Source organism: Ursus maritimus, unplaced genomic scaffold (genome assembly GCF_017311325.1).
Source record: "Ursus maritimus isolate PB19 unplaced genomic scaffold, ASM1731132v1 scaffold_19, whole genome shotgun sequence".
Taxonomy (NCBI): Eukaryota; Metazoa; Chordata; class Mammalia; order Carnivora; family Ursidae; genus Ursus; species Ursus maritimus.
This window is the reverse complement of record NW_024424341.1, coordinates 21,279,798-21,305,362: the sequence shown is the minus strand read 5'-3', so window position 1 is coordinate 21,305,362 and position 25,565 is coordinate 21,279,798. Positions and strand designations below refer to the sequence as shown.

Below are 25,565 nucleotides of genomic sequence, written 5' to 3'. Positions count from 1 at the left end.
ATACTTTTGTCTCCCCCCAAAACTTAACTATCAATACCTACTGTTGACTAGAAGCCTTACTGATAACACGGACAGTCGAGTAACACGTATTTTGTATGTTATAGATAGCATATACTATATTCTTAGAATAAAGTGAGACTAAAGTGAGTCTGGAGGCCTGAGAACCAGGAACACCAGTGTCTGAGGGGCAGGAGAAGACGGATGCCCCAGCCCAAGCAAAAACAGCACATTCTCCCTTCCCCCACTTTTTTTGTTTTATTCAAGCCTTTTGCAGAGTGCATGAAGCCCGCCCACCTCGGGGAGGAGATCTTTACTCAGCCTACTGATTCAAGTGCTAACCTCTTTTGGAAACCTCACAGGCAAACCCAGGAATACTGCTTTACCAGCTCCCTGGGTGTCCCTGAGCTCAGTCAAGGTGACAAGGTGATGCATAAAATGAACCGTCACACCCTGTGATGTGTCTTCAGGCACACCTGGATTTCAGTGTAGGCTTTGTCAAAGCAAGCTCTGTTATACTTGCCCATCTCTCCATGTTGACTTCCTAAGGTTCAGGTGAAGAATAGGTGAGTGAATGCTTGCCAAGGGCTCGCCACTGAGCCGGGGATCCAGTCGGTGCTCCGGGAAAGCGATTTCCTGCCCACGCCAGAAGCCGTTCGTATCATGCGGACCCCTAGCTGCACCAGAAGCGGAGGAGTTACTCCATCCATCCATCCATGTTTCTATCCTCTTTGCTCTCTGTCCCCTGCAGGAGAGGTCTGTCCTGGTTCTGTGTCATATACTAGTCGGTCATGTCCTGGTTCTGTGTCATATACTAGTCGGTCATTTCCAGTGACGTTGCTTTTGTTTACAAAGCACGTACGTAAGCAACGCACAAGCACATCGTCGTTGCGCAACTTCGAGCACCACAGATAAAGCTTCGGCCTTCTTTGACCTTTTTCCCCAAGGCTACCCTCCCCTCCAGAGGCAGCGCTGACATCAGACTGAGATGGCCCTTCCAGGCCTTTCCTTGAATTTGTGTATCATTATCAGGTCGCATGTGTGAACATACGCATTTTTATCTCACACATATCTGGCGTATGTTCGTAGGTACAGACGTGGCTCATTCGTTGTCATTGCTGCTTGGCACTGCATTGTGTGAGGCCTTGGGTTTTTTCAAGTTTGTGTCTCTCACTGACAATGCTGCAGCGAAGAGACTTACATCTCGTTGTGCATTTAGCTACAATAGATGCTAAGAAGGGAAGCTGTTGCGACGAGTATGCACATTTAAAATTTAATGGAAAATGCCGGGTTGCCCTCCCAAATGGCCCGACCATTCCGCATTACCAGCATTCACAGCAGCAGCAAATCTAATTTTTTTTTTTTTGCCAATCTGATGAAAAAAAATCAAACAGATGTCTTATTTTAATTTGCATTTCACTGATTACTGTCAGGATGAGTATATCTTCTAAAGTTTGTTGGCCTTTTTTTTTTCTTTTGATACTCATGTCTTCCTTTCTTATGCCTCCTTCTGTATCGGGTTGTCTTTTTCTTATCGACTTGTATGATTGTTTTTTATATGTTCTGCATACTAATTCTTTGTTAGACACGCGGCACCAGAGACTAAGATGCCGCACAGTAAGGGTTTCACAGGGCATCGGGTTGAGAAGCTGCTGAGATGATGAGGGAGTTTTTCTAGCAGTGATGTAGGCCCAGCCCCCGTCCCTGCTTGCCCAGGGAAGGATCTGGGCATCCACTCTCAATTACACTTCTGATATTGTCTCTCCTCAGCTGGAAGTGCCCCCCATGGACTTCTGGGTCTCGTGCATCCCCGGCAGTCCCGCCCCCGCCGCCTGCGAGGTCAGAGACCACAGCCTGCCCCCGCTCCGGGTAAGTAGTAACCCCCTTCCAAGCCTCCCTTCCGCAAAGGAGCGTTCCCAGACATGCCAGGCAAGACGCTGTCCATGGAACATTAATAAATGTTGTGGGCAAACAAGATTCATGATAGAAGCTTGCAAAACACTTGGCTGAACTTTCTTACTGCGGGCCTTTTTCTTTTCCCTCAGAGTCTTTGCTCTGTCACCGTGCGTGATGACCCTACAAGAGGGGTTGAGTTAAGCAGCATTTCCCAACTGTATCTTGTGAGACAGAACTTTCTTCCTAGAGCCTCTCTCCCGATCACCTCGGCTCGGCAGCTGCTGTAGGGCATTTGGTTCTGGGGCACGCAACAAGGATGAGATTTGACAGCTGCCCCATGCGCTTCTAGGAAATTATTTATTTTCAGACCATTCTGTGTCTCATTTCCCCATGCTCTGTGTGTATCGACCATATGCAGGACATTGCATGCAGTAGACGTTCCGTAACCGCTGCTAAATGAGGGGGACTCTCAGGATACGTGTGTGAAATTGGGGTGGGACCTTCCAGGAGAGTGCCGTTCGCGAGCTTCGAGGCCTGGGTTCAATGAGCTGTGTGACTCTGGAGAATCCACTCAGCTTCCCTGGGTGGCAGTTGGCTTTCTTTGTGGTGGGCATGATGGTACACGATTTCTGGGAACTCTGAGGCACCCTGAGTGAATTAGCAGGTGCCAGGTGGGTTAGAACAACAGTATGTGCATTTGGAGCCTTGGCATAGCGGGACAAGTCTGGGAAACCCCAAACCTCAAGTGTTCTCTGCTGCCCCCAATCCATTCGTCTTTCAGAGAGCCAGACGGCAGGTAATACGGAAGCACTGTTGGGGCCGGGGATATAGTGGCCCATGTCCTCCCCCCTGGTTCTTCCCATGGGCGTGCCCTCAGTTTCCTGACCCTGTGGTGGCACCTCAGCCTCACTTCTGCACCTGGGCAGGAGCAGGGCCTTCCTGGAGCAGCAGTTGGCCACGCTCTGCAGTTTTTGCAACAGTTGTAGAACCAGGCCTGATGCGCCCCTTTGGCAATACCTGTCTCAGCCCGTGGGCACCACCCTGCAGGGGTCATCCCCCATCCCTGCTCCCCAGAGCTTCCTAATTCCCATGTGCTTTGTTTTCCCAGCCCTAGGGGTGGTGGCTCTCTCCTGCGGTTGGTTGAACTGTGATGCCCTAGGGTTTTCTTCTTACCCTTCAGTTACCTGGTTATCAACTTTATTCCTAGTGAACAGTTCTTTCTATTAAATGGTCCTTCTTCACATACCTGGGTTAACTTCTGTCTCCTGACTGGACGCTGGCTGAGAGTGGACAGAAGGAAAAATGGATGGATGGATGAATGGATGGATGGATGGATGGATGGATGGAAGGGAGGGAGGAAGGGAGGAAGAATGGCAGGAAGGATGGCAGGAAGGATGGCAGGAAGGATGGCAGGAAGGAAGGGAGGAAGGATGGCAGGAAGGATGGCAGGAAGGATGGCAGGAAGGGAGGGAGAGAGGGAGGGAGGAAGGGAGGGAGGGAGGAAGGAAGGGAGGGAGGAAGGGGCTAGACGGAAGGACGGAAGCCGTCTGTCTTCCAGATCCACATCTTGTGTTCATCCCTGGAACCCTCAGCTGCCCACCAAGCCCCAGACTGGCTGGCCTGCACCCTGCCCCTGATAGAAATCTGAACCCTCAGTGTGTGGGGCCACCCCCCAACCCCACTAACCCATTTACTATAGATTAGCTGGTTAATCATGATGTGTCTCTTGTTTTCTCGTGGAAATGGCTGCTCAAATGTGTTTTTCCTTAAGGTGATGGGAAGTCATCAGTGATTCATTAAAGTGTTTGGTGATGTTGATTGCTGTTATAATGATTATTACATTGTTGTATTAGGTTAGAGCTATTAACGTTGTCTTTTTTATGGGAAACCGCTAACGAACCAGGCACAAGAACAGAAGATACTAAGCCCATGAACTTGGTGTTTGGGGCTTGCTTGTTTCATGAGCTCAGATGGAGACTGGGGACTTTTCTAGTGTTGGGCTCAAGAGTGTGTTCTCTGAAATCAGACAGCTTGGCTCTGCCTTCTGTTCACTGTGGGTTCACTCAGCTTTCCTGTTCTCAGAGTTCCCAGCTCTAAACTAGGGAGAACAATAATTAATAATAATACCTCCTCATAGGTTGTTGGCAAATAAGACACAGAGCTTGCACATTATCTTAGGGCACCCAATATCTATCTCTGTTTCTATAAACAGCCAGACCCAACAATTTTTTTTTTTTTTTTATCCCTGAAGCCCTTCTTTCTGCCCCAACCCCCACTTTTAAGCTTATTCCTGCCAGCGGGTACCCAGTAAAACGAAGAAGTGCATATATGTCATCTTGGTGTGTCAGTGTCATCTACAGTGGCCGGCCCTGTGTCGGGCCTTCGTACATACTCACTGAATGAGCCTGTTGGCAGGCCCCAGGCTTTGGGTTCATAAGGAGTAGAGTCTGGATCCACAATCTAACACTACATAAGCTTGACAAGATCCTGATTCTCCATGGTCCTCCCTTTTTTCCTCTGTAACCAGGGATAATAAACACTGACTTTACTTACAGAATCCCTGGGAAGCTCATCAAGTAAGAGGCAAATCCTCAGCCCTGTCCCCAGAGATACTGAGTTGGTAGGTCTGGGATGGGCTTTGATGCTTATATTACAACAGGCTCCTGGGGAAACTGGGGTGCCATGGGGTGCCCTGAGGACTATACTCTGAGAAGTGTCGTATTGCCAGGGCACCACAAGGCCTAAATGGCTGTACATGGATTGCACCTGGCTGGTGTTCAGTCCGTTCTAATATCCTCTCCCTTCATTGAGTGGGAAGTCCTTGCTGGTGGGATGTCTGCTGGATTTTATGTCAAGACGTTTGGGCTTATACTTCAGACCGGCCAAAAAGCAGCTGTGAGAGATGAGGCCAGTTGCTGACGTTTGGGGGTGTCACTTTTTTCCTTACCTGTATGTCGAGATTTGAAGGGAACTTTTCAAGAGTATCGCATGAGATATTATATGAGAAAAACGCTTCGTAAACCATATACTATCTTTTAAATGCTATTTTTTTAAAATTTATGGGTTCGTTTTCTTTTCAGATGAGCTTTCAAATCCATAAACTTGATACTAAATACGAAATTATTTTTAAAAAATAAAGAATTGTTTATAAGGTGAAATGGAATTAGGTCAGCCCAGGGGACCACTTGTATTCCATAAAGGCAGTGCTGAAAGGGGACATGGGTATCAGGGACCCACCTGATCCCTTAGGTGTGCAGGTGCTAAGGACAGAGCAGTGTGACTTGCCCATGTCCCTAGAGTAGGCTAACTGAGGTCTGGCTTGTGACATTGACCAGGGCTCCTTCCCCAGCCCCTACTGAAGGCCCCAGTCTGGTCCCCTCCCCTACTCCCCACACTCCACTGTCCACCCACACATCGCTCTTGTCCTGTCCTGCTCTGCACAGGGTGGGGTCAAGGAGCATGTCACTCCTTTCCCGTTGCCACCTACACATTTCTCATTAGGATGAGAAAAATCCACATTTCCAGAACTCTGACCTGGCTACTGTCTGTGACTTGCAAAGAGCTGGTGAGGGGAAAGGCGACACATTCTGAGTCAGGCAGACTTAAGCTCACTGTGTAAGCTTCTGTCCTTGATATATCTTACAGCCTCTGGCCCTCACCTTCATCCTCGCCTAGGAGATGGTGCTAAAGATAAGTTCCTGTCTTCATCAGTGTGATCAATAAGTGGGAGTAAGGAGTGGAAGAAGCAGGCATTAATTAAGCACCGACTGTGTGCCCAGGCCTTTGGCCATGTGATTCCACATGACCTTCTTCCAGGCCAGTGCCGTTGGGTTGTTATTGCCCTCATCCCACTTGAGCCAAGTGTCATGGATATAGGAATGTGTGACCTTTGCATTCACTAGCACCTAGGACGTGGCAAAGGTATAGTCCTGCTTTCTCCCTTTGGAAGGGAATACATCTACCAGAAGTGGGACTATGAGCCGTCTGCCAAAGGTCATGTGGCCTGGAAATGGAGCAGCAGGAACCGAGGCACGGCCTGCCTGGTTCAGAAGCCCGACCTCTTTCCTGCTCATCCACATGGGTGAGCCAGTGAGTGCCACGGACATGCTGGGCGTCGCTTCCATGCTCTGGACCTGTGGGGACACGTGGGGACCTGTGTGCTCAGGAACGGCTCCTGTCTCTCCCTGCTTGGTTCTTCCCTTCTCCTTCCCCCTCACCATCTCTCAGACTTTACAATCGCCTCATTAAAATGCAATTGTGCGATTCATCAACATTATAGGAGAAAGCAGTTAGATAAAATAGAGGGAATAAATGAGTATTTGCGAAGACAAGTAGTATTGAGCTTTCCACCTCATCAAGGGGCTAAATGCACACATGTTAGCCCTATCACCCTGATGGCCAGAGATCCCCTGAGTGTGGAGGGGGCTTTTTTTCTCTTCGGTCTCTTATATGATCCATGATCTTTACATTGTGCCCACAGTCGTGAAAGCTAATGGCATCATTTTCATGCACGGACACGGGCCTGCCAGCTGACAGTGGTTAGCAATTCTTATTACAAATATATCTTCTAATTCCCGAGCTAGAATTGTAAAGCTTTTCTATAGTGACACTGAACCAAAATATCGAAATTGCTCAAGCCTTTAAAGAAAGCAGCAGCAAAAGGTTGCGGAACGCCTTTTAAGTAATGCTGCGGCAAGGGTCTCTGGAATACAGATGGGTGCCTGCCTGAGCTTTCCTGTCACCTCAGATCACCCTGGGACTCAGACGCCAAACTTCCAAGGCCTCTGGCAGGAATGGAGCAGAGAGAGAGAGGTGGAGAGAAAGAGAGAGAGGTGGAGAGAGAGAGAGAATGGTTTCTTTGAATAGTCACTTCCGCGCAGTGTTCATCACTGCCCCGTCTGAACACGGAGAAGCTTCTCTGCGGTTTGGAACGGGAATGATAACAAAGGTTGTATGCGTCAGAGACAACCTGTAGGCCTTTTGTTTGAAGGCATTCTGCTCCCTGTTCCGGGGCACATCCACTTTGGCTCTTTCTTCAAGATACAATTCACTGTCCAGAGTCCAAAGGAGGGCAGCCCTTGGCTCTTCCCTCCAGCCCCAGGCTGGCGACGGTCATTCCCCTGAGGCTCCCACCACCCTCTCTACTTCTCTCCATCGCAGAAGAGCAAGTGTGGACAAGGGAGGCCTTCTGGCTTTGAAGGAAGCCTGGGCTTCCGTCTTGGACACAAGTTACGGCAAGACGTCTAACCCCTCAAAGCCTTACTTGTTTCACCAAAACGTGCTTGACGATATTTGCTTTGTGAAATTGTTTTGTGGGTTGAAGGAGATAATATTGGCCTTGGCGTGAAAGACGGAAGTTATTTGTGTTTGTATGGCTTTTGTCATGTGTGGTTTTTGGTGGCTCTCTTCCCTAGAAGGGGCTCTTCAAGGACCTGGGGGGACCCACGGCTCTCACCATGCCGCTAGGACTTTCTTCCCATCGTGTGACCTTGTTGGCCTCTGAGTTGGCTTCTCTCTGCAGGCAAGCTGCCTCTCTCTGGGGTGAGGAAGGTACAAGGTGACAATTCGGTTGAAGTCGAATCACACCCTCATGGCTTAGCGTTCCATGGGGACGGGCTGGCTGGAATGGAGGACTCCTTCTCCTCTGAGATCCATAGGTTAGTCTCAAGGAGGGCTGACTGGCATACTTGGGCCACATGGCCACCCATGATCAGGTGGGGTGGGCAGTACGGATGTCAGCTCCCCATGTGACATGGGGCAAGGACAGTTATCCAACAGAAACAGACCACTAGAACAAGGAACGATCCTTGGGGCATCAAAACCAACAGATGTGCCCCTGCAAGGCGAAACCCTGCTTAATAAATGAATTAATCGATGAACAAATGAATGACAGTGGGTTTTTGTACAGAGAGCCCCGGCTTGGGAATAGGGCAAACGGAGTGCATGTCCCAAAGCCTCAGTTAATTTGAGTGACTGGGTACGTGTAGACTTGCTTCTCTGGGCCTGGTGTCCTGGGCGATAGAATTTTCTGGTTGGATTAGGAAATCTCCAAGGCCCCTTCCAACTGTACATGTCTATTATCTCATGCTGCTCATTAAGAAAGGGTTTTAAGTTAATTGAAACAGGGCTGTTTGGCAGGCTCTGGAGAAAACCATATAGATATCTATAGGTTAAGTAGAAGAGAGGGTAATGACACACTTTTCCTGGCTTAGGGTAATTCAGAAAATGAAAAATAAGTAAGACTAGCTGCCCTATTTGGGATAGTGCTGTCCTCTCTTCAGGGAAGACACAGACAGGAACGGATGGTCTGCGCGTTGACCAAGGAAGGGTAAGCTTGTCCGCAGGAGGGGTGGGCTGAGCTTAGGGACAAGGAAAGCACAGCGAAACCCCACATTTTTTTCCGTTCTTAGGTGCAGACTCAGCTTATGGGTGATTACTTCGTATGCCACTGAATAGGTGGGGAAACAGGCTCAGAAAAGTAAAGGAACTTGACCTTGTCACCCAGCTGGGACTGGGGTCAGAGAGCCCCTGGGCTCCACTCCTTAGACCCCATGGAGGGGGTTCGAGCAGTACAGGCCATGTGCTGGCCTTAGGTCACAGATGGGGTGACCCTAACACGGAGACCTGGTATCAGCCGGTCGGTGTTCACGGCCAGGCAGCCCACACCCACCAGCCCGCTGAAGCTTGGAGTGCTGGAGTCCTACCTCTCTTTCCTCCAACCCTCCTTCTTCCCACCCTCCTACCTCCCAGCACACCTGACACAGGACTCAGGATGCCCTGGGAGAGCCATCCTGTCTGGGGGAGGGAGTGGACCTGAGTCCAACAGACAGGCAGCTGGTCGTGGCCCGGGCTGGAGCAGGAGGCCCTGGCCCTGGGCCTGCAGGGCTGGAGGCGCTGCTTGGCTTTCTCAGGCCAGCCTTCGTGACTCTTGTCATTTCTTCTGTCTTTGTTTCTGGTTCTCTTCAAGTCTTTGCCCCTCCAGCATGTTTCCCTTTGGTTCATTTGTCCCTTGTGATTCCATTCCATTTCACTTCGCTTGCCACTTCTCTGCTCGTGTCTCTTCCCACCTGCCCCCCGCCCGTTTCTTCTCTTGGCTCCTCTCTCTCTCCCCCTCCATCACCCTCCTTCCACTTCCTCTCTGTCTCTCCCCTGCCAGCATTGGCTCCTGCCCCCAGAGTTTTCCCTTGCATAGCTCAGCAGCTCTACATAGAGCCCCGCACCCTTTCTTGCCCAGGCCTGTCTCACTCTCCATCTCTAAGCACCAGGGTGGCTTCTGTTGATGCCCAGGCCTGGCCCTGATGGAGAACCACCCCCTCTGGGCCTGCTTGTCCCCAATCCCTCTGAGGCCCTCTCAGCCTGGAAACGTTGATGAAGTGCCCCCCTTCCCCCAGACAGGGGCCTGGCTCTCTGGAGAATTGGGGTGGGGGTGGGGGGTTGCTGCAGAGGCAAGTAGCTAAGATGTGAGGGCACAACACTGACTCTGCCCTCCCCCTGGGCCAGCACAGCTCCCTTCTGCTTGCAGGCCTCCCCTTCTAGAGAACTCCACCTGTTCTCACCTCTCACAGTGTATGTGAGGGGCCTCAGGAAACCAGTGATCTGTATTGTGGGTCCTCAGCAGGTGCCGCTCCCCTGTGTCTCCAGCTATCTCCGGAGACCATCCCCCAACTCTGCATGTAGTAAGCATTTCTTGAGCACCTACTATGTGCCTGCTATTGTGCAGATACTGTTCTAGCACCTATAAAGTGGGGAACAAGCTGGGCATGACCCCTTCCATCACAGGGCTCATGTTCCATGGGCATAGCAGACAGGCAAACAAGAACTGATGATGCCAAGGGGTGAGGCCTCAGATGGGGGACGTGCGGTGGCCTGAGGGCCCCGGGGTTGTGGGCATGGCACCTGGCCAAGTCAGTGTGGTTTAAGGAAGCCTGCTCTGAGCAATTGCTCCCTCAAGCTGAGACTGAAGAATGTATTATATTTCCCTGGTGAAGGTGTAGGTATATGTGTAGGGGTTGGGGGGTTGGCAGTTATCCAGGTAGAAGGAACAGCCACTGTGAAGCCTTGGATGTCAAGGAGAATTTTTCTCACCTCGCCTTCTTCCCCAGGAGAATACACCTTATCCTTCAGGATTCAGCTCAGCCTAGAACCTCCTTCCTCTGAGTTCCTATAGCCCCTTCCCCATTCATAGAGTGAATTCTCAGCATTTTTGAGGTCTGCTATATGAATGGACATGTGGGTAGATGAATTAAAAGAAACAAAACAAAACAAAAAGAATGAAGGAGCCTGATCTGAACTCTGAGACTGCCAAGCGTCCTCCATCTGCCAGGCTCCCTCAAGAAACACCATTTCCTTCCAGTGTCCTGGGAATTTTGAAAAGGCTGATCCATCATTATCTCTGGCTGCCAAGAACTCCTTTTTTTTTCTCCAAGAAATCAAACTAACCCCCAAATGTTGGGTGTGTTTGTGTGTGTTTCCTGCAAGCCGAGGCCTGGCTTTCGAGAAGTAATCAATTCCAATTGATTGGCAAAATCTGACTCGTGTTCTCTCGGCCAATTTTGGAAGGTAAAGTTCATTAAAAGCAGGCCTCTGGCAGGCCGACACCCCTCCATGCTGCGGTAATAAGGGCTTATTATGCCAAGCAGCAGGATCTGCCCTAAAGAGTCCCTGGCATGGTTTCGTGGGGACTTGCCCATCTGCAGCAGTATTTTTTGAAAATGAGTAATTTGACCATGATAAAGATCCATGAGGAGTTTTTCCAAGCTTGGCCCAGAAAGGACTTGGAGAGGACCCTCCGGAGAAGCGTGGGGGCTCCTTGCCCATGCCCCTTCCAGCCCTCCTCCTCCTTCCTCTGCTCTGACCCCCACCCCCAGACAGATTTCTCTTGGCACCGCCGTCAGGAAAACGCTTTGGCCCCTGGCAGGCAAAGCACAGCTTTCGAGGCCTGTGGCCCCTTGGAGAGGTGGGGCACACGTCTCTCCTGCAGCCGTTTGCTTCCAGAGGCTCCAGGGGCTGGAGCTAGGAAGGTCTAAATTTCTTCCTGAATATGCACAGGGCAGCCGCTTCTGGAAGTCACCAAGTCTGATGGCAACTGGCACAGGGCTCCCTGAGCGAGTGTTCTAATCCGAAAGTCGGAGTTTGCTTTGGGCTGATATTTACGGTGTGCCCGTCCTGTGCCAAGCTCTGTGTTGGGCTCATTCACACACAGAGCTACCTTCATGGTTTTTATAACAACCACCAGAGCTGGAGGTCACAGATACTCTGGTTTGAAAGTAAAGCACAGTGTTTTCTTTTCCATTTTAAAATGTTCATGTGGAGGTTCTAAAAGGTCATACAAAACAACTGCTATTATTATTATTATTTTTTTGAGTTATGGGACTAGGGGGTTGGGAGAAGTTCTTAAATTTTCACTTTACACCCTCATCAGATTATTCATGCATTTAAGAAGTATTTACTAAAATGCTTACTTCGGAAAATATAGAAATGTAGGAAAGAAAAACATGCTACCTGTTAGATACAGTTCACATTTCCATTTTCATCTAAGTACATTAAGCCTCACGTCTATCCAAATTCACACAAATAAATGATGAGCCAGGATTTGGCTCAAATCTGGTAGTGGTTCTCGCCTGACTGGGGTTTCTGAAAGTGCTTTCTACTTGACCCTTGGTTGTGGGAGAGTGTCTGCTAGAGGAAAGAAAAGGCTCCATGCTCAGATGAGACTGGGATAGGGTGGGTTCCGTGTCTAATAATTGATGGCTCCCGATCAATTTGCTTAGTGTTTATTTGCTTATTAAAGGCTCTGAGAAGGCCTGCAAACTTATGAACAAAGAATCCTCACCCCTTCCAACCCCTGTAAACCTCCCACAGAATCTATAGGTCAACAGACCAGTTTTGGAAAATGCATGCTTCTTTTTGCCAGTGCCCATCTGATCCCCTCCTCCCACTCAAGTCTCTGGAGTTTGTGTGGGCAGATGGGGACCCCACCATGGCCTCAAGGGAGAAGTGACCTCCTCAAGTCACTGCTGGGAGGAGCACTGAGAATCACAGTGGCTGACCTATTTGTCTTTTAACAAAAGAGAAAGCTAAGTAAGAGAAAGGGGAGCACCTCACCCAGTGTAAGGGGGGAGGTCAGTGACAGGACTGGCATTTGAACCCGGCACCCTGAGCAGGACCTGGCTCCTAGTGGATGTGGCTGCTGTAGAGGCCCAGGCTCAGGCATGATTCTGACCGATGCAGGGCCTGGTTTGTCCAGCTGTGGTGTGGCCAGCGTCTCCAGCAGAATGGGGTCATGAACTCTAACTTCAGCACCAGAAGTACACCTCGTTGCCTGGCTGGGTTTTGCTTTTTGCCACACAGCAGAAATGATTTGGGGACCTACAGGATAGGTGAATGCTACTTCTGCTCCGTGTTCTCAGCGACCCCCACCTTCTCATGGCCCAGCAAGCTGGGCCACGGCAGAGGAACCCCTGCTTGTTCTGGGGGCCCCCGGGGTCCCGGCTCTGTGCCCAGTGCTTGGTTGAGCTCCCTCAGTCTGCCTGATACTCTGGGGGATGGGCAAGCTTGCACCCTCCAGAGATGACCAGGCTTGTGTGTTCACAGCTGAGAGCCCAGGCCCCAGAAACCTCTCCCCATCTTCCATGGAATCATCACTGAGCACTGACTTTGGAGTCCCAACCCTTACTGCTGCCCACAGGGATTAGAAATCCCTAAACCACACACTCGGTGATTTGTTTTTTTGTCTTTCACTGAGCATGAACCTGAGGCCAGGAGCCATCCAGACCAGGAATCCAAACACAGTAAGACATTTAGTTGGAGAAGGCATAGAAACAGCTCCCGGAAGTCGGGGCACTGATAATGCTGAGTTCCAGGTGCCAGGCAGCTGGGATGCACATTGAAGGGTGAGACAGGCTTACTACCATGGAGGCAAGAGGTTTGCCTTTCCTTCCACTGGGAACAGCTTAGCTAAAGCACTGGGGCCGCTCAACAGCACATCTGGAGCCCAGCAGAACAGCAGCCCGGGATCAGGGTGGATTTGCAAGGAAGGGAATAGATACAGCCTGAGTGGTGGACAGGGTTTAGATTAAGACTCCTCACAGGTCAGACTGGTGGAATGACATGAATGAGGCACATTCAGCAAAGTCCCCCTCTACAGTGTGGGGTGATGGGGGGAGGCCCCAAGGGAATGAGTGAGAGCCAGACAGAAGTCACCTGCCCAGTCCCCATCCGGGTGATGCCTGGACTGTGGAGTAGCACAGAGGTGGTCATGGGAGGGAGGGTCTGCTCTCATGGGCTGCTGCGGAGGAGGGTCTGGGTTGACTTCCACGTCCATCACGAGCCTGGCTGCAGAATGCAGACCACCGTCTCCAGTCCCTGTGATTTGATCCTTTCCCCTAAGAAGGACACATGAATGACATAACTAAGTATGAATGGATGGCTTGACCTTTCAAGTCTTTCCCATATGCTAAATCACTGATCAGTCTTTGCTTCAGGCCGGGTCTCTGGGACAGCCCACATGGGGTGTGGCAAGAAGGGAGGGCCTTGTGGGCAGAGGACGCAGCACAAATCAGTTGACTTTCTGTTACCACCTTGCACTGGCAATTCTGAACAACCTCGGGGATCAGATACACCTTTCCCTCTGGTGGACTTCTCACCGCATGGACTGGCCTTAATTTTGGGGCTTGAACATTCAGCTGCCAAACTTCCTGGCTGATGGAAGCTAGTATCATTTAGGAGGCCTCACACTTGACTAGCGGAAGCCTTGGAAAATGTTCTGTTTGGCAGGCTACTGAGTCTGGATGTGAGGGCTTTTGAGCTCCTTCCTCCATATTTTTAAACTCTTCACTCTCCCCCTTATAACACTCCCCCGCTCCCATCATTAGACTCCAGAACAAATTGCCTGGCAGTGTGGGGACGGCTTCCCAGCTTCTTGCCAGCAAATCTTCGGCCGTATTACTGACCAGGGCCTCCAGCCAGGAGGAGGCCCAGCCCTGCTCTTCCTCTGGGAAGGCACTCTTAAGGCCCTAAATAAACCTCATAAGTCATGCAAATGCTTCCCAAAGGAGCCTGAAGTGTTTGGCCTTTCTCCGGGGGCAGCAACAATGGTTCACAGGGAACATACAAAATATTACTCACGGTGGGTGCTGTGTCAGGGCCCCTTGGTATTAAGGCTCTAAATAAAGCTTTGTAATGGGTGGAGTGGGACTAGGGGAGGAACTGTAGGCGATCCCGGTAGAAGGGATCTTTGGAGGCACCTCCTGGGAGGGCAGAACCTGGCAGCTGGCCTGGGGGAGGGCAGGGATCAGGGCTCTTCTCACACAGGGCTCTAAGGCCTGGCTGTCAATCGCCCAGGCTCGGGCGGGACGTCCGAGGCTGGCAGCCAGCAGCGTCCCCAGCTGTTCTTGCCACTGTGAGTCTCTTGCTTTTCTGCCTTCAGTTTCCATGAGCAGATTTTGGGGATCTGAGTTTGGGGTGGGGTTGGTGGTGGGCTGAGGCTGGGCCAGAGCCACCTGGGGATAGCACCTGACATGGGGACACGGCCCTCACCTGGAACAATATTCTGTGTGTTCCTCCTGGACCGACATGACTGCCCCAGAGGAAGGTCAAGTTCCCACTTTGACAGTAGGCCCTGGTGCACTGGCTTGAGACTGTAGTCCTGGTTCCCACCCGTCTCTCAGCTGTAGGACTCTTGTGTAAGCCATGCAGACCCGGGTTCAGAGCTGTAAACGCAACACTTACTGCAGGCGTGGGGTTCATGACAATGGGTGAGGCTGCTTCCGGCCACATCCCTCCCAGCAGCTCAGCTCCTGCAAGGCTTGCTCTCCCTCCCCTCACCCAGACTCCCATTCCGACACACATGGGCTTCCCCCCTGGGAACCTTTGAGTGAAAATGACATCTTGTTGCTTTCGTTTTTGCTTTCCGATGACGAGGGAGGGCGGCTCTTCTTTGATGTGCTCTGGGGGTTTGTACTTCTGTGAATTGCCAATTCAAATGTAGGTCATTTTCTGTCTGTTTGTTTAATCTTTTACCTATTGATTTGTAGACATTTTTATAGGTTCTTTTTTGTTTTTTAAAGATTTTATTTATTAGAGAGAGCATGGGTTGGGGGGGCGGGGGGTGGTACAGGGAGAGGAAGAAACGGGCTCCCCACTGAGCCGGGAGTGTGACGAAGTACTTGATTCCAGGGTCCTGGGATCACGCCCTGAGCTGAAGGCAGATGCTTAACCGACTGAGCCACCCAGGCGCCCCTATATGTTCTCATCTTAAACTTCTTTCTCCTCATTAATATTTTCTCTGTTCTATATTTTGTTATATATTTAATTCAGCGTTTTTGTTCTTTCCTTTCACAGCATTTGTGTTCAGAAGGCCTGACTCACCCCAATAGGATAAATATATTTCTCTGTGTTTTCTTCTAATTATTTGGTACTTTTACTTGTTCAACATATGACACTTTTATTAATTCTGAAACTTATTTTTGTGAATGAGATTAGGTAAGGGGTAGGTAGGAATCTACTTATGAAGAGCCAAAATTCCATGAATGGCCTATTGTTCCCACAGCGTTTCTCAGTCGATTTGAAATGTGCCTTTTGCGGAGCACGTAGCTGTGCATGTGTGGTTCTCTGTACGTAGGCGTGGATGGGCATAGCATACGCTCGGACATAGATCTGTCTATCTGAATTCTCTGCTTCATATTTTTAATGTCAGTATGGGGAAAGAGGCCATTTTTGAGGTCTTGGCATTGATCAAGAACCAACATAACAAATCTTTGTTAAGTCTACATTGCTCAGTAGACATTTAACAGATGCATATTTTTGTCTGCCCGCAAAGAGCTGCATTTCCTGGGGCCTTTGCCTTCTGGGAACTCCATGGCCTAGTGGGTGGGCAGATATTGGACATGTTTTCAAGGCTGAGAGACTTATAAATAATTAAATTGGCATTTAAAATCCTGGATTGGATCCTGGAACAGAAAAAGACATTCGTAAAATATTGTTGATATCCAGATGAAGCCTGTAGCTTAGTTATGGTAGGTACAATGTTAATCTCCTAGTGTTGATGAATGGATGACGGTTATGGAGGAGGATAACCGTAGGGGAGGCTGGATAAAGGATATATGGGAACTCCCCATATCACCTTTGTAACTTTTCAGTAAGTCTAAAGTATTCAAGGCTAAAAAGTTTATTCAAACTTAAAAAAAAATCGGCATGCAATGTTAATGCAACACTGGATATGCAATTATGAGCTCCTCTCTGGCAGTCAGTGAATATGATTCGGAAGGGGGGGCCTTGTACGTGTGTGGCTTCTGAAAGACGCTTCACTGACTATTTTCAGAGTTGGGTCTCTTTTTTGCTATCTGTAAAACAGGAGAAAGGTGTGAGATGATCTCTGAAGCTCCTTCCACATTTTGGAGGTAGGGTTATTTGCTCTACACGGAAGTCCCCTCGCTCACAATTCTTCATGCATCTGCAGATTTCACACTCAGTAGACGCCTAATGGGATTTGCTTCCCAGTGGGCCTGGGTCATGCTGAAAGAAGCCAGAAGCTCGGGTGGGAAGAAAATAATTTGAATTGCAGGTCAACAAACTGACCAGCTCTTGTCCTTTGGCATGGCACTTAAATTCTCAGGGCCTCGGTTTTGCTCACCTTTAAATTGGGAATTAAAAAACCACTGCCCACTAGGACCTCCACAAGGATTGCCTGTGGTAATGCCTGTGGGAGACACCTTATAGTACCTGGTGAGCTGTGGGTGCTCCGGGAATGCAGTTCCCTTGCTTCCTTCTCTCACCCTTGGAGCTTTCCTCTCCCTTCAGGTAACACAGCTGCGAAGGAACGAACCCTGCTTAACAGCTGAAATCCCATTTAGAGATCCTCACCGTCCTCTTCTAAATTGTCATATCTCTCTGTGGTAGCATTTCTTTCCGGGTGCTGGGGACAATCAAGCAGGCGAGATGCTTTCTCAGTAATGTAAAATGTGATTTTTCCAGTATGATATTGCATGGGGAGGACATCTGAGTTGAAAGGAATTTTTAGTAGGCTCACTGTCACAAATTGGGTAACAGGAAATAAAACAAACAAGACTCAGGCAGTAGTACACCGGCAGTGTCAAATTTCTTAAAAAGCAGGCATGTCGTCCTGGCAGAGGTTTGAATATCAGCCCCATTCTGGGCACAAAGTGGAGAGATAAAAGCAGGAACTTTGGCAGGGCCCCCATCACACTCCCCGGGAGAACGAGGGCACCATTCCCAGACCTGGCCCGCAAATGGTGTCTCCTGGAGTTGTGCACTGTGCCGCCTCCAGGGGGCGCTAGGCAGTTCCAGGGCCACATCCTGGCTCCCTGAGGCACCTGCCAACGTGGAAAGACCAGATCTCTCTAGGCTCCTCATCTGTCTATGAAATGGGGGTAGGATTAAATGAATCACTAGGATCTATAGCATCCTCTTCAATGCCACCTTTTTGTTTTCATAAACTCTCATTAAAATTAGTTGCATAGAATTTGCTTGTAGGTCAAATTCCCCCTTTACTGAGACTATCTGAAAAACAGGGCATAATGTGAGAAAAGAGGAATGCAGGTGTCCCCGCACTGTGATGCTATTTTTGTAAAGCTCACAAACAAGATCTAAACAACGTACCATAAAGGGACACGTGTATATACATATGTATGATATGCATATGTGTATATATGTTGTATAGATGCACACTAATATATATATTATATATTATATATCATTATATTAACATATATATGTTAGTATATACAAGCAATCTGACAATGGATGGATACACAATTCAGGTTAAAACTCGCTTCTGGCGGGCAGAAGGCGCAGACAGAATGAGAGAAGGACCTTCGGAAGGTCTCAGTGCTTTGGTGACATTATTTCTCAGGCCCAGCCTGGTCAGTCCGTGGGAATGGGTTTTATGATTTCGCTTTAAATCTTGCTCATACCTGATGTATATTTCATATGTATCAAATATTACACAATTTAAAGAAACCCAAGGCAACCACTCTGAAAGCGAGTTCATGTGAAGAGGTTTATCAGATGGATAAAGAAATCCAAAACACATTATTGGTCACCAGAGGTAGAGACAGCGGCGCAAGACGCTGAAACTCCATGTGACGCTCAGCTTCCACACGCGTTCTGTTCACCCTCAGCACGTGTGGCTTGCTTCCTGTTGTTTCTCAGGCACGGCAGGCCATGGGCTGGAACTTCTGTGTCCCCCAACTTCCTGCACACAGGCTACAATTGTGCTTTCTGCTCTGTTCCCTGTGTGCACCCCCCCCCCAATAACTCTTGCCCCAGGGCCGGAGATGGAGGGTGCGACTTTATCACAGGAAGTACATTGCTTGCTTTTTTTCCTCTCACTTTTTCCACCCAGAGCTTGAGGGTCATTCTGCACTTGGAACTCCCATGCCATCCCTCTCTCTATTACCTGTTCCTATTTTATATGGTCTTGTAACCTGTAGAACACCCCCAGCATGAGGCACTTAGGGAATACGCATTTCTTCTCCCATTCCTGGATATGCTCATTCTCAGTTTCTCCATCCCTAAAATGGGCACAGCAGTGCCTGCTTCCAGTGGACATTGTGACAACACTAGGAGAAAGCTCAGTGTGGTCAACCCCCAGCATGGGAACCCGAACGGAGGGGACAATTTAGAGACAGGTTCTTTCCCAAGCTATGTGGCTCTCTTGCTTCAGCAGGCCACTTGGCCTTTTGGTGCCTCAGTATTCCTGTCAAGTGGGGCTATCCATCTCTGCCTGTTTGTGGGGCTCCGAGGCCGTGATGGAAGGGGAAACACTGGGACAGATCAGAAGCATCCTCTGGAACGTGAAGTAGAGGAGCATAAGTGTCTCCAGAGATTTGGAGCATCTGTCCATGCAGTTTTCTGATGGCCCAGTGGTGACACTGCTCCCCGCAGCTCCCACACAGCCCAGCCACATTCACTTGCCTTCCCTTCTGCTCCGCTGCTTGGCTTCAAGGTGAAGGCCAAGCTCACGGGTATGGGATCTGACAAGGCAAAGTTGCTCAGCGGGAACCTGTCATCTGTGGGCCATGGGTCACAGGGAGGTCATGGCTCTTTCTCCTGTTTCCCCCCGGGGGCCAAGGGCAGCTCCTCTGTCTTCCATTGCCTGTCCCTGGTCGGTTCGGGCGGGGAGTTCTCCTCACACCACGGCTGTGACACCTGACACAATTTGCAACATATGGAAATCAGCCTCCATCCGCCTGTGCAGTGGTTTTCAGTTTTCAGGCTCCAGCCAGAAGGTGTTGGGTTGCAGACTGGTCTCTCTCCTGCCCCAGGGAGCAGATGGTGTTCACAAAACAGATTTTTGAATCACTTGTCAAATTAGGAAAGGGAGGATAGCAAGGAGCCACACTGGGGCCTGTGGTCTCAGAATTCAGGCATTCATGACGTACATTAGCCTCCAGGGTGAGAGAGTGGGGCACCCCCTCCACCCTCCTAGTGCTGCGCTTAGGACACCACGCTAATTAGGCCACGTCCCTGTGGCCTGTCATAGTCCTTTTGTTTTTTCGTTCCACCTTGGCTACATTTTAGCCACGTGATCTTGGACAAGTGACCTAACTGCCCTGAACCACAGTGTCATCATCTTTGACAAGGAGAAATGATGCTCTTCTGAGTTACTACGAAGGTTAGAACTAACACAGATGGGATTCCCAGCAGCCTGCCGAAGGCCCAGAACATTCAAGTTGCTCCTGATGTTCGTTGTCATTCTGTAGTATTTGTTGTCACCAGCACAGAAAGCCTGCCTTTTGGGGCACAATGTGGGTATTTGATGACTGCTTATTCTTTGTATAAATGCTAAAATCTTAAAATAGGAAGCTGGAAGGAGTAGAAATTTTAAGCTAAAATCTCTTTGCTCTTTTTCAATTTGAGAAACATTTTCTAAGATTTGGCATAAGTAAAGTTCTTTCTCACCTCTCTTCTCATTGAGGTAATACCACATCTGTTTGCTAAGGGGGCTCTTCCCGAAGGCTGCATGCCCTTTCTTGGTCTGTGCCTCATGGGGGCTCCTTGCAAACTCACCCACTGGCTCCTCAGGCCCCGGTTCTTTGGACAAGCTAGATGTGGAAAGCCTAATAACCAGTCAAGGCTGTGTTCTCACCTCTGACAGATGAGGTCAGGCCACACTTGGCATATTTAAAATGTGTTTTTTTCCTAACTTGCTACCTCCTAACAAAGAAAGAGCCAAATCACACCCTCATTAGCTTCAAAGAGAAATACTGATGTTTGTTTTTTTTCTTTTTCTTACATTGGCAAGAGATTTAGTTTTGCTTAAAGGAAACACAGATGACGCTAATGAGACCGCAGTGTCTTAATTTGCATATTAGATGAGATAAATATTGAGCTAATTAACACCTAGGATAAATTTTCATTGCCTGGGACAATGGTTCTATGGTGATAGTTGTTCTCTGCTGCTTACCCAGGAGCAAAGCAATTTGAAGGGAGACTCACTTCCCCACAAATACTTCAGGCCCACCAAAAATCCTCCCAGGAAATGCTATCCAGGATTCTTATTTTAATTTGTAGTGCATCGTGGATCCTTTTTCAGGTTAACCCTGATCCTATTGGCAAGTGACATCAACGGAAGGTCTGGTGACAGACCTGAGAAGAACATTGTGGGGCTGGGAGGGGCTGGGCCTGTCCCATCCAGGGTTCTGGAAAAGAGTTCGGAAAGAACAATCGAGGTTGGACAGTCATTTATTTTAGCAGCAGAACTGGCTGCGTAATTTGCGGGGCCCAGTGCAAAATGAAAACGCAAGATCCCTTGTTTGGAAGCGAGTCTGTTCAAGATGGTGACAGTAGGATATGAAACCAAGTGTGGCCCCTCAAAGCAGGGGGGACCTGTTCTGCGATACAACCTATGTGCTCATAATGCCTGCCGCCAGGTCTGTTGAAAGTGAGCTTTGTAGAGAAGAAGGAGGGGACATTTTTTTTTTTAAAAAAGGAAATATTTCACACTCAGCTCCTTTCAGTGAATTAAGTGAATATAAATTAAATGAGGAAAAAAGAAAAAAGGATGCTCAGCACTAGGCCTGCCCTGGCTCTGCTCTCCTCTTTGCATCTGTTAGCGCGTGTGTGGTTTCTCTGACTAGGGTCCTTGATCCTCTCTCTGGCTCCCACACTCTAAATTTGCCTCCCCACCTTCTGACAATACTTGCTCAACTTTCAACTTCCAAGTGTTAAGCTTTGCTCTGCCTTTTGTATTTTAATTGCTTTCTCTCTTGCTTTTAATGAGCAATCAGGGCTATTTCTTCATTGAGGACTTGCAAATTTCAAGCCTAGTGTTGTGCATATGAAAGGAACAGGTGAAATCTGCATTCTGGGGCATCATTAGCTGTGGGGAGGCCTGGAGTAGCCAGCTATCTAACGGAAAATGTCCACTTAACTTGCAGCCTTAATTCAAAGGAAATGTCAAGCACTCAACTATCTGCTTTGTGGCAATTGTAGAGAAGATGGGAAGGAGGGACGGAGCAGCCATCTGAGACTGCCGCCACTGCCGGAAATGAGCTTGGGTAGGTGCATGGCTCCTGGGAGCGCCTTGGTGGGAGCCTGCGATGAATGCCTGGCATCGCCCATCGGAATGCACTCCTGGCAGCGAGTGGGAGGGAAATAAAGCCGAAATATTACAGGCTAAATGAAGAGAAACCATAAACTCGTCAGCACGGAGTGAAGAGCTGGGTCTGTGCAGGGCGCACTGCATCTTCAAATCGTCTGGAAGGAGTGGTCGCTTTTGCCCCAGATCTTGCCTTTGCTGATTCATGATGTTGCCAGCGGGGTATTTGTTTCTTCGAATTTCTGTATTTTTTCAGCGGCCACCTTGGCGTCCTGTACTCAGCTAGCTGCCAATACTTGCCTGTTGATTGACTGACAGAGAGGTAGGAAGCCATCAGATGAGTTTCCTCCCTGAAGGAGTAGAAACCACCTGCCTTCAATTAGCGCCTTTCCTCCAGGCTGCAACTCTTCAGTATGACAAAAGCATCAGGTTACGAAGGGATGTGGGGAATTGTCCTAGCAGTACCACAGATGTCACACATGTCCCAAGCTCTCAGAGACAGCTGAGCTCAATGATAGGAAATGTGGCTTTGGGTCGGTGTCATTTTTACGGGGCTCCCCCGTGCCCTGAAGGGCAAACTTTCAAGCTTAGAGCTACAACAGCCATTGCCCCAGATGGGAATGGGGCCTTCAAACTTGCCAGTTTGACTAGTTAGGTCAAATTAAGCAAGCATTTTGTAGGAGTTCAATTTTGTTTATTTTGTTTGTTTGTTTTCAGAAGGGGGGAGAGGGAGAGGAAGAGAGAGAATCTTCCACAGGCTCCAGGCACAGCGCAGAGCTCAATGTGTGGCTCGATCTCACAACCCTGAGATCATGACCCAAGCCGAAATCAAGAGTCGGATGCCTAGCCAACTGAGCCACCCAGGCACCCCTAACTTTTGTATTTGAAACTAAACCATTCAAATGAAATTTATAAAGGCCAGCTGCCTGCTCCCAGCACACTAAAGTTATTGAAAAATGATTTGTTTTTTTCAAAAGGGAGGACCGGACATTTGGAAGATCCGCGTATCCCATTACGGCAGCCGTAGATGTGGGTGAGTGAACACGTCACGTGTCTGTCCTTGTGTGACGCATGGGTGCTTCTGCGGGCTTGGCGGTTCGTGGCTCGGTACGGACCTTATCCGGCTGAGCGGTCCATCCTTCAGAAGTGCTCTCTTGGCCGGAACTGTGCCCCGCTGTCTTTGTCTGCCAGGTCTGCGTGCCGTCAGGGAATACCGCACGCTGGGGGGGGGGCTTCAATGACAGAAATTCATTTTCTCCCAGGTTTGGAGGCTGGACATTTGGGATCAGAGTGTCAGCAGGGTTGATTTCTGCAGCCTCTCCCTTTGGTTTGCAGATGGCCGCCTTCGTGTTGTGTCCTTACATGGTCTTTGTGTGTGTGTGTGTGTGTGTGCACACGTGCATGTGTGCATCCCTGGTGTCTGCTGTGTCCTAATCTCTTCTTGTGAGAGCACCAGTCATATTGGATGCAGGTCCACCCAAGTGGCCTTATTTTGACTTAATGGCCTCTTTGAAGGCCCTATCTAGAGATTAGGACTTCCACATCTAAGTTTTGGGGACACAGTTTAACTCAGAACAATTGTCAGGTCCCCTCCCCCCACATTACCAAGTGCAAATTGTTTGAGGTTGGAGATTAATTGAAAGCATTTGAAGAGCCTGGGGCGAAGATGCTGTTGGGGAGAAGGATGGAGAGGGGCTTCCTTTAGTGCAGGCCTCAGGCTTCCTCCAAGTCCCTCCAGCCCCCCACCCCTCCTTCCGTGGGTGCGGTGCCCACAGAGCCTGGCATTAGAGGGTGCCAGGCTTTTCCTGTCCCTCTCCTGCCAGTACACATGCTCACAGCCCACAGAGGGCCTGTCTCTGTTGCTGAATTTTACTCTTTGGTTGATAGTGTTATCGAGGTTTTATTAGTGGTGATAGATATTTGGGGATGGGGTGAAAAAATAGAGACTCTGGGGGAAGGTTAGAGCTCAGCACTTTGTTTTGCAATTTGGGTCCTTGATCCATCACCCTTTCTGTCTGTCCCCTGTCCCCTTTCTTAAAGGTGGAGCTGCTGGAAGCTGAAAGGCCTCTGACAAGTAGAGGAAGTTAGAAAGGCAGCAGGGCTTCAGCCGGGACCCAGGTAACTTGCTTTGCTCAGTTCGGCTCGGCGCTGGCCTTGGCTGTTGCCAGGCAGCCTGTAATTCATGGTCTGTGGTCAGGAAGGAAGGCCCAGGACCCAGCGCCTGCATGCCCTGCCAGCTGTGGGCCCCTGCCGGGGCCTGTCATGGTTTCTCCCTGCTGGGGAGGCCTGGGGACTGCCACCTCCCAGGTAGCGCGCTCCTCCAGCAACCCCGGGCCAGTCTGTCTGGCATCTGCATTCTGCCCAATATTAAGCAATGCCCTGCTTCTGAAGGCCACTCAGCATGCTGCTCCTCGCCCTTTGAGGCCCAAAATAGCTATTCTCAGTGGTCATTTCGCCCTTGGTTCTGTTCTTCCACAGAAGTGATAGTTCACGTTTGACGTCGTGCCTAAGAGAAAAAGTCCAGGCCAAGAAAAGTAGGAAATGCAGCCCTCCTGCCAGTGTATCACCCCTCTCACCTTGCTTCAATATTGCTCTCCCCTTAAGATCCACATCCCCCTCTTCCAAGAGGCCCTCCCTGACTATTCTAGGCACACCACTTTCTGAGGACTACAGAGCTCCTCACAGCCATCTGGAACAGACCTGCCTATGCTGTGTAGACACTCTTTGGGACAGAGCCTCTGACTTTGAACCTGGCCTTCAGAACCTAGTGTGGAGCTGGGCACACACAGTCATTCAGTGAGCATGTGTTAAATGAGCAGAGTGACGTTAACATCCAGTAACAAAGCTCCTCCCTCTGTCATACCTGCTCAGGTGTGACCACTTTGGGGAAGGCCACCTCTAACTTGAGAGTTCGCTCCTTCCTCTGTCAAGTCTTGCACATTTGTCTAACTTTATATGCATATCATGTAATTATATTGAGCTGTTTCCATCACATTCTCCCACCAGCCTAGAAGAATATGATCTATTCTGCTAGATATTTCCCCAAACCTTGAGCTAAATACGGCCCCATGAAGGCACCAGGACATGATGTGATAGTTGAACTGAGTTACACTTAACGAGGCAGAGAAATGATCATGTTGCGTAGAGTGTGCTGGGTCTGGCTCTGGCTAATTCAGAAGCAATTACTTACTTTATTCTCTCATTATTTATAGAGCAAGTGTTACATGTCAAGGCCTGGTCCTGGGCATTACAAATGAAATAATTGTATTTTGTTGAGTTGAGTTACTTCCACGGACTAGCCACCTTTAAAGAGGCGACCTCTCTACACCTCACTTGAACAGGATCAGGAATCATGTCTGTTTTGTTCACTGCTCAGTCCCCAGTGCCTAGATCCATGATTGGCAAATATGGCACTCCACGGTGTTTGTAGAAAACAAATGAGACAGAGAGTATTGTACCATTTTATGGAGAAGTTAAATGTATTTGCCCATTATTAAGCAATGTCAGAATCCATTCAGCTGTTACCTGGCTGAGCCATTCAGGTCTGCTCTGTTAGACTCCAGGGGACGTGGTGTCTCCATGTCCTCATCCTCTCCCAGTCTTGCACGATGACTGTGTCTTCACTGTCCTCAAGTAAGGGCATAGATGTTATCATATGAAATGGGCCATGGGTGTGAACCAGAAGGAGTTCTAGGAGGCCTGGAAGAGTGTGAGTTATTGTTATAATTGCTATTGTGTTTTTCTGTAAAAATCAGAGGAGGACTCAAAGAGAAGTTGGGAAGTACTGAGCCTGGTGGAATTAGAGATCTGTAACCTTCATGCGGTGGTCAGCAAAGGTACTTGAGTAGTGGGGGAGGCAAAGTTTGGCTTGACCACCACTTGTTTGCCTAAGGAAATTAATGAAGCCAACTTGGTTGGGTCTGGATCCTGCAATAGACCGAGCATGTCTTGTATCCTCAGATAACTCAGGATCTACTCAGGGAAACAGAGTTGGCTTCACAACTTGGCCTTGTGGTGGGCGGATGGTCTCTATACAGCCCTGTTCTCTGGGGGTCATTTAGCAGCTCTGTGGAGTTGTCTATTTTCTGGATCTTTCTCTGGGAGAGAGTCC

General features: G+C 49.3%; 1 long non-coding RNA gene across 1 annotated transcript; it reads left to right on the top strand.

The window, feature by feature from the left end:
- Nucleotides 1–986: 986 nt before the first annotated feature.
- Nucleotides 987–22,488, top strand: LOC103673690. Its single transcript, XR_571446.1, has 3 exons — nucleotides 987–1,866; nucleotides 21,294–21,413; nucleotides 22,432–22,488. It is a non-coding gene; the product is annotated as an uncharacterized LOC103673690 (long non-coding RNA).
- Nucleotides 22,489–25,565: the final 3,077 nt, after the last annotated feature.